Source organism: Pseudonaja textilis, chromosome 10, assembly GCF_049901715.1.
Source record: "Pseudonaja textilis isolate UNSWEBS1 chromosome 10, rPseTex1.2, whole genome shotgun sequence".
Taxonomy (NCBI): Eukaryota; Metazoa; Chordata; class Lepidosauria; order Squamata; family Elapidae; genus Pseudonaja; species Pseudonaja textilis.
The window spans coordinates 25248320-25261823 of NC_141999.1; the positions used below are offsets into that span (position 1 = coordinate 25248320).

Sequence of the window (13504 nt, forward strand, 5' to 3'; positions counted from 1 at the left end):
GGTGCCTGCGGGGGGCAGGGCTGCGGCGCCCCTCCCTCCCTCCGTCTTTTGGCTGAGATGCTCCCGGGTTAGTCTCAGAACAGAGCTGGAAGGGGCCTTGGAGGCCATCTAGTCCAACCCCTGCTCAGGGAAGAGCCCTAGGGCAGGGTCTCCAACCTTGGCCCCTTTAAGGCTGGAGGACTTCAACTCCCAGAATTCCCCAGCCAGCAAAGCTCCTCTGGGGAATGGCTGGGAAAGCTGGCTGGGGAATTCTGGGAGTTGAAGTCCTCCAGCCTTAAAGGGGCCAAGGTTGGAGACCCCTGCCCTAGGCCATTTCAGACAAGGGGCTGCCCAGCCTCTTCTGGATGGGGATGAAGCAGCCACAACTTCTGGCAGGAAGCCGCTCCGTCCACGAAACGGTCTAGGACGATAGAATAACAACAATCGTAGGGGGACCCAGGAGGTCTTCTAGTCCAGCCCGTTGTTCAAGCGGGAGAATTGATCCCGTTTCAGACAGTCTTTTCTTTACCAACCTGCGGTGAAGCAACCGCGAGACTTCTGGTGGCCAGCAGTTCCACGGGTGAATTGTCCCCAATGTCAGCAAAGGTCTCTTTTAATTCCAGGTTGCTTCTCGCCTTCCGGTGCTTTGGAGGACAGGCTGGGTGAGCCCCGAAGGCTGCTATCAGCCGCCCCTCGGCCTTCTTTTCTCTGGAAAACCGCGCCGGAAGAGAGGGGTGGGGAGGAAGCCCCCCACCAATCCTCAGGTGAACCTCTGGCTTAGAAGGGGGCAGCACGGGCCCCCTTCCTGCTAGCCTGAGACAGACACACGCAGAGCCGCCTCCCACGCATCACCCGGCTCGTCACACGGACCCTGCCCAAATGCCCGCTTCTCTGCAGGATTGTTGGGGCATGCAACGCCCTCGGAACCTGCCTCTACACGCGTGTAACTGGCTCGGCCTCGGGAGAAGCTTCACCTGTTGAACCAACTCAGCCTGTTGGGGAGCCACCTGGGAGTCCTGCTGTTTGGTGCCTGGCCAGAAAGCCGGGTTCATTCTGGGTTAGCCACGGGGGGGGCGGGGAGTGTCATCTGGAGCCCCCAGAGAGCCTGGCAGACCCAGGAAGGGGGGCACCCGAGGGTCTGCAGGGGGCATCTTCCCTCGAGCCCCCCCTCTTTTATCTGCTGTCTTTCCCCCCTCCCCCCTCCCTGGGCTGAGGCTGCATTTGGGTTTGGGGAGGGGTGAAGACAGCAGAAAAAAGAGGGAGAGGGGGCCGTTGCAAAAATACCTAGTTCATTTAGTGACCGTTCAAAGTTACAACGGCACTGAAAAAATGGGTGGATGACCGTTTTTCACACTTATGACCGTTTGAGCTTCCCCACGGACACGTGATCAAAATTCAGACACCTGGCAGTTGCTTCATATTTACAACAGTCCCCAAACTTGGCCACTCTAAGCCTTGTGTACTTCAACTCCCAGAATTCTCCAGCCAGCTATGGAAGGAAGGAAGGAAGGAAGGGAGGGAGGAGGAAGGAAAGAAGGAAGGAAGGAAGGAAGGAAGGAAGGAAGGAAGGAAGGAAGGAAAGGAAGGAAGGAAGGAAGGAAGGAAGGTAGGAAGGAAAGGAAGGAAGGAAGGAAAGGAAGGAAGGAAGGAAGGACGGAAGGAAAGGAAGGAAGGAAGGAAGGAAAGGAAAGGAAGAAAGGAAGGAAGGAAGGAAGGAAAGGAAGGAAGGAAGGAAAGGAAGGAAGGGAAGGAAGGAAGGAAAGGAAAGGAAGGAAGGAAGGAAAGGAAGGAAGGGAAGGAAGGAAGGAAAGGAAAGGAAGGAAGGAAGGAAGGAAGGAAGGAAGGAAGGAAGGAAGGGAAGGAAAGGAAAGGAAAGGAAGGAAGGAAGGAAGGAAGGAAGGAAGGAATGGAAGGAAGGAAGGAAAGAAGGAAGGAAACCATGACCTTCTGACAAGCAAACTCAACGGGGAAACCGGATTCACTTAATGACCATCTTACTCACTTGACAACTGCAGGGATTCACTTAACAAAAAGCGGCAAGAAAGGTCATAAAAATGGGGCGAGGTTCCCTTGACCAGTGCCTCGCTGAGCGGCAGAAATGTTGGGCTTGAATTGTGGCTGTTAAGTGAAGCACAGCCTGCATCACATTTGGGGGATTTGAACCGAGCTGGGAACTTCCTGGGGATTCCTCCCTCCGCTCCTCCCTCCAGCCTTGGGAATCCTCTCCTGGGGACCCCACCCAATAGGGGACCCCACCCCAGGTCCAACCCTGCTTAGCTTCCAGCCTAGACAAGCCCCCCCCCACCAACCACAGGTGCTCTCTGGGAATCTGAGGGTCGGTTCTGCCCCCCCCCCTCCATCTCCGGCTGTTGAGCAGAGGAGGCACTGGGGGTGGGGGCAGGGAGGGGCAGAGGGAGGGGCTCCTGGGCTTCTCAGCTGAGCTGGGGAAGGGCAGCCCGGTGGGCCCAAAGCGGGGGGTCTTTCAGACTGCTCTAATGATTAACAGGACCCTTCTCTCAGCCCCCCACTCCCTGCAGTGGGTGGGGAGGACGGCGGCCTCTCGCTGAGCCTGGGAGAGAAGACGGCTGTGTTGCAGGGAAGACCCCCCCTCAAAAAAAGCCCCTTGGGGAAACATCAATGGATGAATAAACTCAAAAGGGCCTTGGGACCCCCCCCCACAGGTAAATTGCACCAAGGAAAGAGGAGCGATTCAGAAAGAGCTCTTGGCGTTTGGCCTGCAACCCCCTGAATGTCTTGGCGGGGAGGGGGGACCCCTTGGCACCTGGTGGGACAAGCTGACGACCCCCCCCTCGCCATTCCAAGTAATGTTTTGCCAGCAGCCAGGCAGGCAGGAGGAAAGGAAAATAAATAGGATCCAGATGTGGAGGGAAGGCACAGCCCAATCCTTCGCTCCTGCTTGTGCAAGGGGTGCGTGTGCACGCGCACACACACACACATGCACGCACACACGCACTTTGAAAACCGAGTGTGCCTGGAAGGGAAGCCACCGAAACCGGGAGCCACGGAGGGGAGGCTCCCGCTCTGCCCTTCTCCCTCCCGAGGGGGATTCTGGGAAAGGCAAGGCAGGGGTGGGGGCTTCGCCCCTCCCGCGATGCCCTGTCAATCAGCTGCAAAATGCAGTGGGGTCTGACTGGGGTGGGGGCTGAGCAGGCAGCCTCTCCCTCCCCTCCCCAGATGCCCAACTTAGGCACAGAAGAGGCTCTTTGTGGCGAGCTGGGAAAAGCCGCGATTTGCCAGCCAGCCGAGCAGCAGCGTCGCCAGGGCATCTTGGCTGGCACAGCCTCTCTCCCCACCCGGCACAAAGGCACGATTCACCTTTCCTGGCCCCGAGGAAGAAGGCGGAGTGGGGGGGGTGCAGGGTGCTGGCAGGGGGTGCAGTGGTTAGAGCAGCCAGTTCCGAGGAGGAGGAGGAGGAGGGGAGAAGAGGAAGAGGAGGATATACAGGAAGGTTGGAGCGGAATCGACAGCCAGCAACCCAAGGGGAAACTGGGGGGGATTCTGGGAGGGAGAGGGATGATGGGGGGGAGTTGGGGGGCCAAGGAGGGAGGGGAGGAAAGGGGTGGTTTCTCCTCCCTCCTCCTCCCGTCCTTTTGGGGGTCTCTCTGGGGAAGAGAAAGCAAACCTCCCTCTGGGGCAGCGTCTCCAACTGTGGCCCCTTTAAGGCTTGTGGACTTCGACTCCCAGAATTCCCCAGCCAGCCAGGCGCTTCCCACATTGGAGGGGCTGCCCCAAAGAAGAGGAGGGGGTCCCCCTATCCTCCAAGGCCCCTGAAGGCAGGAGAAGAAACGAGGGGTGGAAACTCATCAAGGAGGACTAGAACTTTCCTAGCAGGGAGAACAGTGAACCTGTGGAACTGCTTGTCACCAGAAGTTGTGGGTGCCCCCTCCGTGGAGGCTTTTAAGAAGAGGCTGGACTGCCATGGGTCTGAAAAGGTCCGGGGTCCCCCGCTTGAGCAGGAGGATGGACTAGAGGATCTCCAGGGTGAGGGTTAGGTCCGGTCCTGCTATCCTGGGACCGAAGGGGACTTTCCAAGGAAGCTCAGCCGAGTTTGGGGGTTCAGGGGGAGTGAGGCCAAGCAGGGACGGCCATGCGCCCTCCACAGCCACAGGCAGCAGCCTCCCTTGCACACTCCCTGGTGTGTCATTGTGAAGTCACCCCCCAGGAATGCGCAGGGCCTGGTTTTCTGAAGCAATTACGCTTCGGAGAGGAAACACGTGTTGGTGGGGGAATAGCAGCCGCTGGAGGGAAGAAGGGCTGGGGGTGGGGGGAGAACCTCCTGAGGTCCTTCCTTCCTTCTTCCTTTCCTTCCTTCCCTTCCTTCCCTCTCTGTTCCTCCCTTCCTTCCCTTCCTTTCCTTCCTTCCTACTTTCCTTCCTTCCCTCTCTCTTTCCTTCCTTCCTTCCTTTCCTTCCCTCCCTCCCTCCCTCCCTCCCTCCTTCCTTCCTTCCTTCCTTCCTTCCTTCCTTCCATCCATCCATCCATCCATCCATCCATCCATCCATCCATCCATAGCTGGCTGGAGAATTTCTGGGAGCTGAAGTCCACAAGTCTTAAAGTGGCCCAGTTTGGGGCCCCCTGTTCTAAAATGTCTAAACTAAGCAAATGTTTCCCTGAACAGCAGGAATTTGGGGCTCCCTTGTGCTCGTAAGTCGAGGACCAGCTGCGCTCTTGACAAATGAGGCAAGATCCTCAGCCCCGCTGCTCTGCAGGCACCTTCCCCGGTCAAGCCTTCTGGCTGTTTCCTGAGGGCCACCTCCGAAATGCCTGGAGCCGGGCGGTGCCCTCTCCCTGGCCCCCTTGCCAAAGTCTTCCATTTCTTCTCCTCTCTTTGCCCAAAGTTAGGGGGAAAGGCCTTGAGGCTCCCCGCTCCCTCTACAAGGAGACCCTCGTCCAGCAAGGAGATCAACAGTCGAGACCTTCAAGTTTCCAGCTTCTGCTATATCACGGGACCTAAAACGGAGACCTAACATCCAAAACGTCATCACAAAAGCACCACAAAGAAGGTTCTTTCTGCGCTCAAACTTCAGGAAGCTCAAACTGCCCAAAAGGAGCTGCTGATCCGGTTCTACAGAGGAAGGATGGAGTCTGTCCTCTGCACCTCTGTAACTGTCTGGTTTGGTTCTGCAACCCAACAGGACAGACAGAGACTCCAGAGAGGAATTAGGATTGCAAGAAAAACAATGGCTACCAACCTGCCTTCCATGGAGGACCTGCATGCTGCACGAGTCAAAAAGGGGGCTGTGAAAATATCTACAGACCCCTCACACCCCGGACATAAACTGTTTCAACTCCTTCCCTTAAAACGACGCTACAGAGCCCTGCACACCAGAACAACCAGACACAAGGGGAGCTTTTCCCCCAAACGCCATCGCTCTGCTAAACAAATAATTCCCTCCACACTGTCCAACTATTGACAAAGTCTGCGCTACTATTACTGTTAATCTTCTCATCCCTCCTGATCACCCCTCCCCTCTCACTTGTGACTGTCTGACTGTAACTTTGTCGCTTGTATCCTTACGGTTTTTATTGACTGTTTCCTAGTATGATTGGATTGCTTATTGTATGTACCCTGTGACTATCGTTAAGTGTTTGTACCTGATGATTTTTGACTCTTGACGAATGTCTTTTTTCTTCTATGTACCCTGAGAGCATTTGCACCAAGACAAAAATTCCTTGTGTGTCTAATCATACTTGGCCAATAAAAGAATTCTATTCTATTCCATATTTTCTCTTCTCTTCTCTTCTCTTCTCTTCTCTTCTCTTCTCTTCTCTTCTCTTCTCTTTCTCTCTTTCTGTCTCCTTCTCTATTCTATTCTATTGTGTTCCTATTTTCTATTCCATTCCATTCCATATCTTCCCTTCTCCTCTCCTCTCCTCTTTCTTTCTCTCCTTCTCTCTCCTTCTCTATTCTACTCTCCTCTCCTCTTCCTTTCTCTTCCCACTTCCATTCCCATTGCATTCCATTCTTTATTCATTTATTCTATCATGTTTATCTGGTGTATATTAGAGGTGAGACCTTTTGAGAGCTGTATGCAACAAAATTTCATTTTAAGGTATGACGATTAGCGTACAATCTAATAAATAAAGTTATTCTATTCTATTCTAATTTTGCTGCTGATCTCTCTCTCTCTCTCTCTCTCTCTCTCTCTCTCTCGTTTTTTTTTGTCTTCCTGGAAGGAAAAAAAAACAGCAATTTTTGCCTTTTAAAGGCACAGCTCCCCGAGGCGGCTGGCGCTCCGATTACTCACCCGCGGCCCCTGGTGTCGTGGGAACCACAGTCGTGGCCGCCGGGCCAGAGGGCTCTCCGTCCTGCGGCCGCCCAGGAGCCTTGCTGGCCGGGCTTTTCACGGGGGGGGGGGCTCACCTCTTCCCCCCCAAATGGGTTTCAGCTCATTGAATGCATGAAGTCTTCAACTTACGACCACAAGGGAGCCCAGGATTTATGTTGCTAAGTGAGATGGTTGTTCAGAGAGTTTTGCTCCATTTTACGACCTTTCTTGCCACGGTTGCAAGGTGAATCCCTGCAGTGGGTGAATGAGTCACGCAGTTCTTAAGGGAATCCGGCTCCCTGCTGGTCAGGAGGTTGCAAAGACCGTCATACGTGTGAGTCAGTTGTCAAGCGGCCGAACTGGGATCCCGTGACCAGGCTGCCACGGCCGTAAGTCTGGGAAATGGTCACAAGTCACATTCTTCAGTGCCGCTGTATCTTCGAGCAGCCACTAAACGAATGGCTGTAGGCCGAGGGCTTCCCGAAAGTCCGTGTCCCCCTGACGGCAGGAAGGAGCCACCTGGCACAGGTAACCCTCAACTTACAAACCTCACAAAGAAATCAACAAACAAGCAAATAAGCAACATTTAAAACTGGATCCGGATCAAAAGTTTTGCAAAGTGGCATTTTAATCCCACCTCAGCCAGATCATCTGATCCCCCACCTCATAACGCAGTTGCTGTAGATCTCCCCTTCCTCTCTTCCTTTCTTCTTCCTTCCCTCCCTCCCTCTTTCCTTTCCCTTCCTTCCTTCCTCCCTCTTTCCTTTTCAATTCCTTCCTTCCTCTTTCCTTTTCCTTCCTTCTTATCTCCTTCCTTCCTCTTCCTCCCTCCCCTTTCCTTTCCCTCCCTCCCTCCCTTCTTCTTTCCTTTCTTTTCCTTCCTCCCTCCCTCTCTTTCCTTTTCCTCCCTCCATCCCTCTTTCCTTTCTTTTTCCTTCCTTCTTATCTCCTTCCTTCCTCTTCCTCCCTCCCTCTTTCCTTCCCTTTCCCTTCCTCCCTCCCTTCCTCTTTCCTTTCTTTTTCCTCCCTCCCTCCCTCTTTCCTTTCTTTTCCTTCCTTCTTATCTCCTTCCTTCCTCTTCCTCCCTCCTTCCTTTCCCTTTTCTTCCTTTCTTCCTTCCTTCCTTCCTCCCTCCCTCCCCTTTCCTTTCCCTCCCTCCCTCCCTTCCTCTTTCCTTTCTTTTTCCTTCTTCCCTCCCTCTCTTTCCTTTTCCTCCCTCCATCCTTCTTTCCTTTTTCCTTCCTTCCTTCTTATCTTCTTCCTCCCTCCCTCTTTCTTTTCCCTCCCTCCCTCCCTCTTTCCTTTCTTTTTCCTTCTTCCTCCCTCTCTTTCCTTTTCCTCCCTCCATCCCTTGTTCCTTTTTCCTTCCTTCCTTCTTATCTTCTTCCTCCCTCCCTCTTTCCTTTCTTTTTCCTTCCTTCCTTCTTCTTTCCTTTCTTCTTCTTCCTCCTTTCTTCTTCCTTCCTCCCCTCCCCTCCTCCTGCCACAGAGATTAAGAGCAGTTACACCCAAACTGATCCACCTACAGATTTTAGGATCCGTGTTGGGTTGCTGCAAAGTATTAACTGAAAAGGGGCTAGAATCAAGTTTCTACTCCACAAGAAGAAAACGGAAAACATAGGTGGGAGGTGGAATTCTGCCTAGTAATCCTTCTCCTGCCTCCTGTGAGATAGTACTTCCAAATAAAGGCAATTAAAATAACTTGTATTTATTTTTTGCCATTCCTTTCCTCTTGGGGATGTGTGGAATCTCACTACAGTTGTCCTGATCAAGGGGTATGGATTTTAAACTGTTTGTGTTTTTTAAGGCTTTGATAATCTGCATTTAATAAGGTTTTATGGACTATCTGTATTCTGTTTATTGTATTTTGCTGGGGTTTTTCATTTTGTGAGCTGTCCAGAGCCAACGTATATGAGAACTTGGCTCTAAAAATTGAATAAATACATTAAAAAAAAAAAAAAACCTTAGATGGAGGAACTTTAACCATACTGCTAAATGCAGCTTTCCTTTGAAGGCAATGAATTAATGCAGAAAAAAGCAACGGAGACAGAACTTGCTATTCCCGGGTTTTGTGAAGCGTTTCAACAATCTTTTTCCCCTGACAGGATTACCTGCTCCTTCCAAAGCTTCTCTGCGACAGGGTCAATGCTGCCGGTCTGGGAAAATCTGGGAGACAGCAGAGCAAATGCCTGACTCAAGGTCAGCTCGCCATTTCCAAGTTTGGTCTGGAAAAAAAAAAAACAGTTTACAAGCCAAGAAATGAGAAGACCTCAAAGAAGAATATAAATAAAAGGGATTATTTTGGTCCGAGACTTGGCTCAGACGTGCTGACCCACGACAGGGGCTGGAATAAGGAGGAAGGAGCCGAGATGATGGCCAGGAAGGCTCTTCAGAGTTTGCAAGTCTCACCGAAGGATGCCCAGAGGTCATTTAGTCTGACCCCGGGCAGCTGCCCTCGGAGAACCATGGCAGCCTCAGAAGGCTAAAGAGTCGGTTGCAGCCGAAACTGTCTGGAGGACGGCACTGACTCCGGGGTGGGGAGAAAGCCGTGGGAATGCAGGCAGGCCCTGCCTTGCAAACCTCATGAGCCAAGATCCGGGGGAAATATCCTAAGTTTTATTGCTAAACCAACATCAGCACCATGGCAACGGGAAACAACAAGCACAATCATATGGCATCCAGAGTGGAGATCTGCTGCGTAGGTGGCCAGTCCAGCACACCCCACGCGCCAAGGACCGGAGGGAGGGAAGGAAGGAAGGAAAGTCCCACGGGATACAGTGGCTCATCAGGCCCCACTCGCTTGGGAAACGCGTCCCAGGATTACAAGGGGAGACACACACAGCACACGGGTCGTTAGAGAAAGAGAGAGGAGACAGAGAGAGAGAGAGAGAGAGAGGAAGGAAGAGAGAGAGAAAGGAAGAAAGGGAAAGAAAGGAGAGAGGGAAAGGAAAGAAGGAAGAGAGAGAGAGAGAGAGAGAGAGAGAAAGAAAGAAAGAAAGAAAGAAAGAAAGAAAGAAAGAAAGAAAGAAAGAGGAGAGGAGAAAGGAGAACCAGAAGATGAAGAGGAGGAGAGGAAAGACAAGAAGGAGGAGGAGGAAAGGAAGGAAAAAGAGGAAGAGGAAGAAGAAGAGAGAAGGAGAGGGAGGGAGGGAATAGAAGGGAGAATAAAGAGAAATGGGAGGAAGGTAGGGAAGGAAGGCTGGAAGGATGGAAGGAAGGAAGAAGGAAGGAAGGAAAGAAGGAAGGAAGGAAGGAAGGAAGGAAGGAATACAAGGCAGAATAGAGAGAAGGAAGGCAGAATAGAAGGAAGGGAGAAGGAAGAAGGAAGGAAGACGGAAAGAGGAAGGAAGGGAGGAAGGAAGGAATACAAGGAAGAATAGAGAGAAGGAAGGATGGAGGGACGGAGGGATTTGGGGGACTGAGTATGGGGTCAATATTTCACTTTCCCCCATATGTACAATGGCTTTGGGAAGAAAGGAAGGTGAAAGAAAAGAGAGGCAGAGGCTGTGGTCAACCCCCCCCCCCAGGCGCCCATCTGCGCTCCGGAAGGGAAGAAGCGGCATTTTCTCTTCTGCATCCTGGAGTCCAAACCCAGATCAGGTCTCCTTCCATCTGTGCCTCGCCTACCAATCTGTCCAAAAACAACCCAAAACAAAACTGGCAACCAAATAATTTTAGGAACAAAAACTAAAAAAAAAAAATCAAATCCTTTTAAAAAGGCATTTGTGGAATGGCTGAGGTTTCTTCTCTCTTAAAAAGATTCCCCACTCCCCCGACTTTTACCAAACAAATATCTACAATAGGAGCAGCCAACCTTGTGGACTTCAACTCCCAGAATTCCCCAGCCAGCCAGCATGGCTGGCTGGGGAATTCTGGGAGTTGAAGTCCAGAGATCATAGTTACTACATGTACTGGAAATCAGCAGATTGGAAAAAAAACAGGTTAGTTTCCCCACCAAATCCACCTCATTTCAGGTTGAAACAAGGTCTCTCTTCCCCACCCCCCCAAAAAACTCTAGGACCCTTCCCAAGTGAGCAACTTGTGGACGATGGGAGTTGGAGTCCCTGTGGAGCATCCAGCCAACCACAAGGCTCGCAGCGCCCTCCAGTGGCAAGCAAAGTCCCCTCTCCCCTGTCTTATGCTCCAGGGGGCGGAGCCATAGGAGGCCCCACCCTGTGGCTGAACTCCCAAGAGGCCCTGGGGAAACTCCGCGTTAAAGTTGAGGCTGTCCAACTTTTCCAAATATCTCATACTTTTTTTGGGGGGGGGAGCAAATGTTGGGGTGGGGTTTTTTTTCCTTATCAGCAACTGTGGGGGGGCATCTGGGAGGATCCCCCTTTTTAATGCTTTGCTCTGGGACAGCTGCCTCTTCTTCCATGCCACTCGCTATCCAAACATAATTCTGAGTTGTGATAAAAACAAAAGAAACCCTAAAGTGTAGAAAACGTTATTATTTAACAGGAATTAAATAAAACTAGTGCATGAGGAGGTGGGCGTTACTCTCTTATTCCATCAGCCAGCTCCGGCGTAAAACAACCCCCAATATGACCGACTGCATTCAATTTTGGTCACTGTATTGTAAAAAAAGATGTTGAGAATCTGGAAAGCAGGCAGTAAAGAGCATCGAGGATGATTAGGGGATTGGAGGCTAAACCCCAGGAGGACTGGAGTTGGGTATGTCTAGTCTAATGAAAAGGAGGACTGGCGGGGACATAATAGCAGTCTTCCAGTATTTGAGGGGCTGCCACAAGGAAGAGGGAGGTGAAGCTATTCTCTAAAGCAGGGGTCTCCAACCTTGGTAACTTTAAGGCTTGTGGACATCAACTCCCAGAAATCCTCAGCCAGAATTCTGGGACTTGAAGTCCACAAGTCTTATTAAAGTTGAATTCTGGGAGTTGATGTCCACAAGTCTTAAAGTTGAATTCTGGGAATTGATGTCCACAAGTCTTATTAAAGTTGAATTCTGGGAGTTGAAGTCCACAAGTCTTAAACTTGAATTCTGGGAGTTGAAGTCCACAAGTCTTAAACTTGAATTCTGGGACTTGATGTCCACAAGTCTTAAAGTTGAATTCTGGGAGTTGAAGTCCACAAGTCTTAAACTTGAATTCTGGGAGTTGAAGTCCACAAGTCTTAAAGTTGAATTCTGGGAATTGATGTCCACAAGTCTTATTAAAGTTGAATTCTGGGAGTTGAAGTCCACAAGTCTTAAAGTTGAATTCTGGGAGTTGATGTCCACAAGTCTTATTAAAGTTGAATTCTGGGAGTTGATGTCCACAAGTCTTATTAAAGTTGAATTCTGGGAGTTGAAGTCCACAAGTCTTAAAGTTGAATTCTGGGAGTTGATGTCCACAAGTCTTATTAAAGTTGAATTCTGGGAGTTGATGTCCACAAGTCTTATTAAAGTTGAATTCTGGGAGTTGAAGTCCACAAGTCTTAAAGTTGAATTCTGGGAGTTGAAGTCCACAAGTCTTAAACTTGAATTCTGGGAGTTGAAGTCCACAAGTCTTAAACTTGAATTCTGGGACTTGATGTCCACAAGTCTTAAAGTTGAATTCTGGGAGTTGAAGTCCACAAGTCTTAAACTTGAATTCTGGGAGTTGAAGTCCACAAGTCTTAAACTTGAATTCTGGGACTTGATGTCCACAAGTCTTATTAAAGTTGAATTCTGGGAGTTGATGTCCACAAGTCTTATTAAAGTTGAATTCTGGGAGTTGAAGTCCACAAGTCTTAAACTTGAATTCTGGGACTTGATGTCCACAAGTCTTATTAAAGTTGAATTCTGGGAGTTGAAGTCCACAAGTCTTATTAAAGTTGAATTCTGGAAGTTGATGTCCACAAGTCTTAAACTTGAATTCTGGGAGTTGATGTCCACAAGTCTTATTAAAGTTGAATTCTGGGAGTTGAAGTCCACAAGTCTTATTAAAGTTGAATTCTGGGAGTTGAAGTCCACAAGTCTTATTAAAGTTGAATTCTGGAAGTTGATGTCCACAAGTCTTAAACTTGAATTCTGGGAGTTGATGTCCACAAGTCTTATTAAAGTTGAATTCTGGGAGTTGAAGTCCACAAGTCTTATTAAAGTTGAATTCTGGGAGCTGATGTCCACAAGTCTTATTAAAGTTGAATTCTGGAAGTTGATGTCCACAAGTCTTAAACTTGAATTCTGGGAGTTGATGTCCACAAGTCTTATTAAAGTTGAATTCTGGGAGTTGAAGCCCACAAGTCTTATTAAAGTTGAATTCTGGAAGTTGATGTCCACAAGTCTTAAACTTGAATTCTGGGAGTTGATGTCCACAAGTCTTATTAAAGTTGAATTCTGGGAGTTGAAGTCCACAAGTCTTATTAAAGTTGAATTCTGGGAGTTGAAGTCCACAAGTCTTATTAAAGTTGAATTCTGGAAGTTGATGTCCACAAGTCTTAAACTTGAATTCTGGGAGTTGATGTCCACAAGTCTTATTAAAGTTGAATTCTGGGAGTTGAAGCCCACAAGTCTTAAAGTGGCCAAGGTTGGAGACCCCTGCTTTAGAGAACCTGAAGGCAGGACAAGAAACAATGGGTGGAAACTAATCAGGGAAAAAACCAACCTAGAACTAAGCAGAAACCTCGGAACAACTTCCCACCAGAAGTTGTGGGTGTTTCATCATTGGAGAGGTTTAAGGAGAGACTGGACATCCACTTGTCTGAAATGGGATAGGGTTTCCTGCTTGAGCAGGGGGGTGGACTAGAAGACCTCCAAGGTCCCTTCCGACTCTGTTGTTCTGTTATGATGCAACAAAGTCAAGATAGATCTGCGTCGCACATAAAAAGCAGAATTAATAAAGAGAGCCTACTTGCTTGGCCAACTCAAGAGTCTCCATTGCACAATCTGGGAGGGATTGCGCCTTGTTCACCTGCTCCTAAGTGGCCGCTATGATTGCTTTGTTCACCTGCCCTTGGGCTTCCCATGGCACATTTAAATGCCACAGGAGCATTTAAGCCTCCTAGTCACAATTGACGCATTGGGGGGGGGGTGTTAAAAGGGAGAACTTTTTCCACCTCGCTGGCCGAATCAAGTGCTCTTTCAGCCTCTTGCAAACCATCAAGGGCCATTGTGGGACCTGAGCTAGGAACACAACTCGAGGGAAGGTGGTTAAATCAATTAAAATTAGTTTACAGAGCACTTTATCATGTAAAGTAACTCAGCTCCCTGTTTCAAAAGTCTAACCATCTCTCTCTTCACAACCCCAGAAAGAAGCCCT

General features: G+C 49.8%; 1 protein-coding gene across 1 annotated transcript in view; it reads left to right on the top strand.

The window, feature by feature from the left end:
- The window catches only part of LOC113445898 (calpain small subunit 1), a 266631-nt gene that overhangs the window by 231037 nt on the left and 22090 nt on the right, over positions 1 to 13504 (top strand). The gene's annotated exons all lie outside the window — the stretch shown is intronic.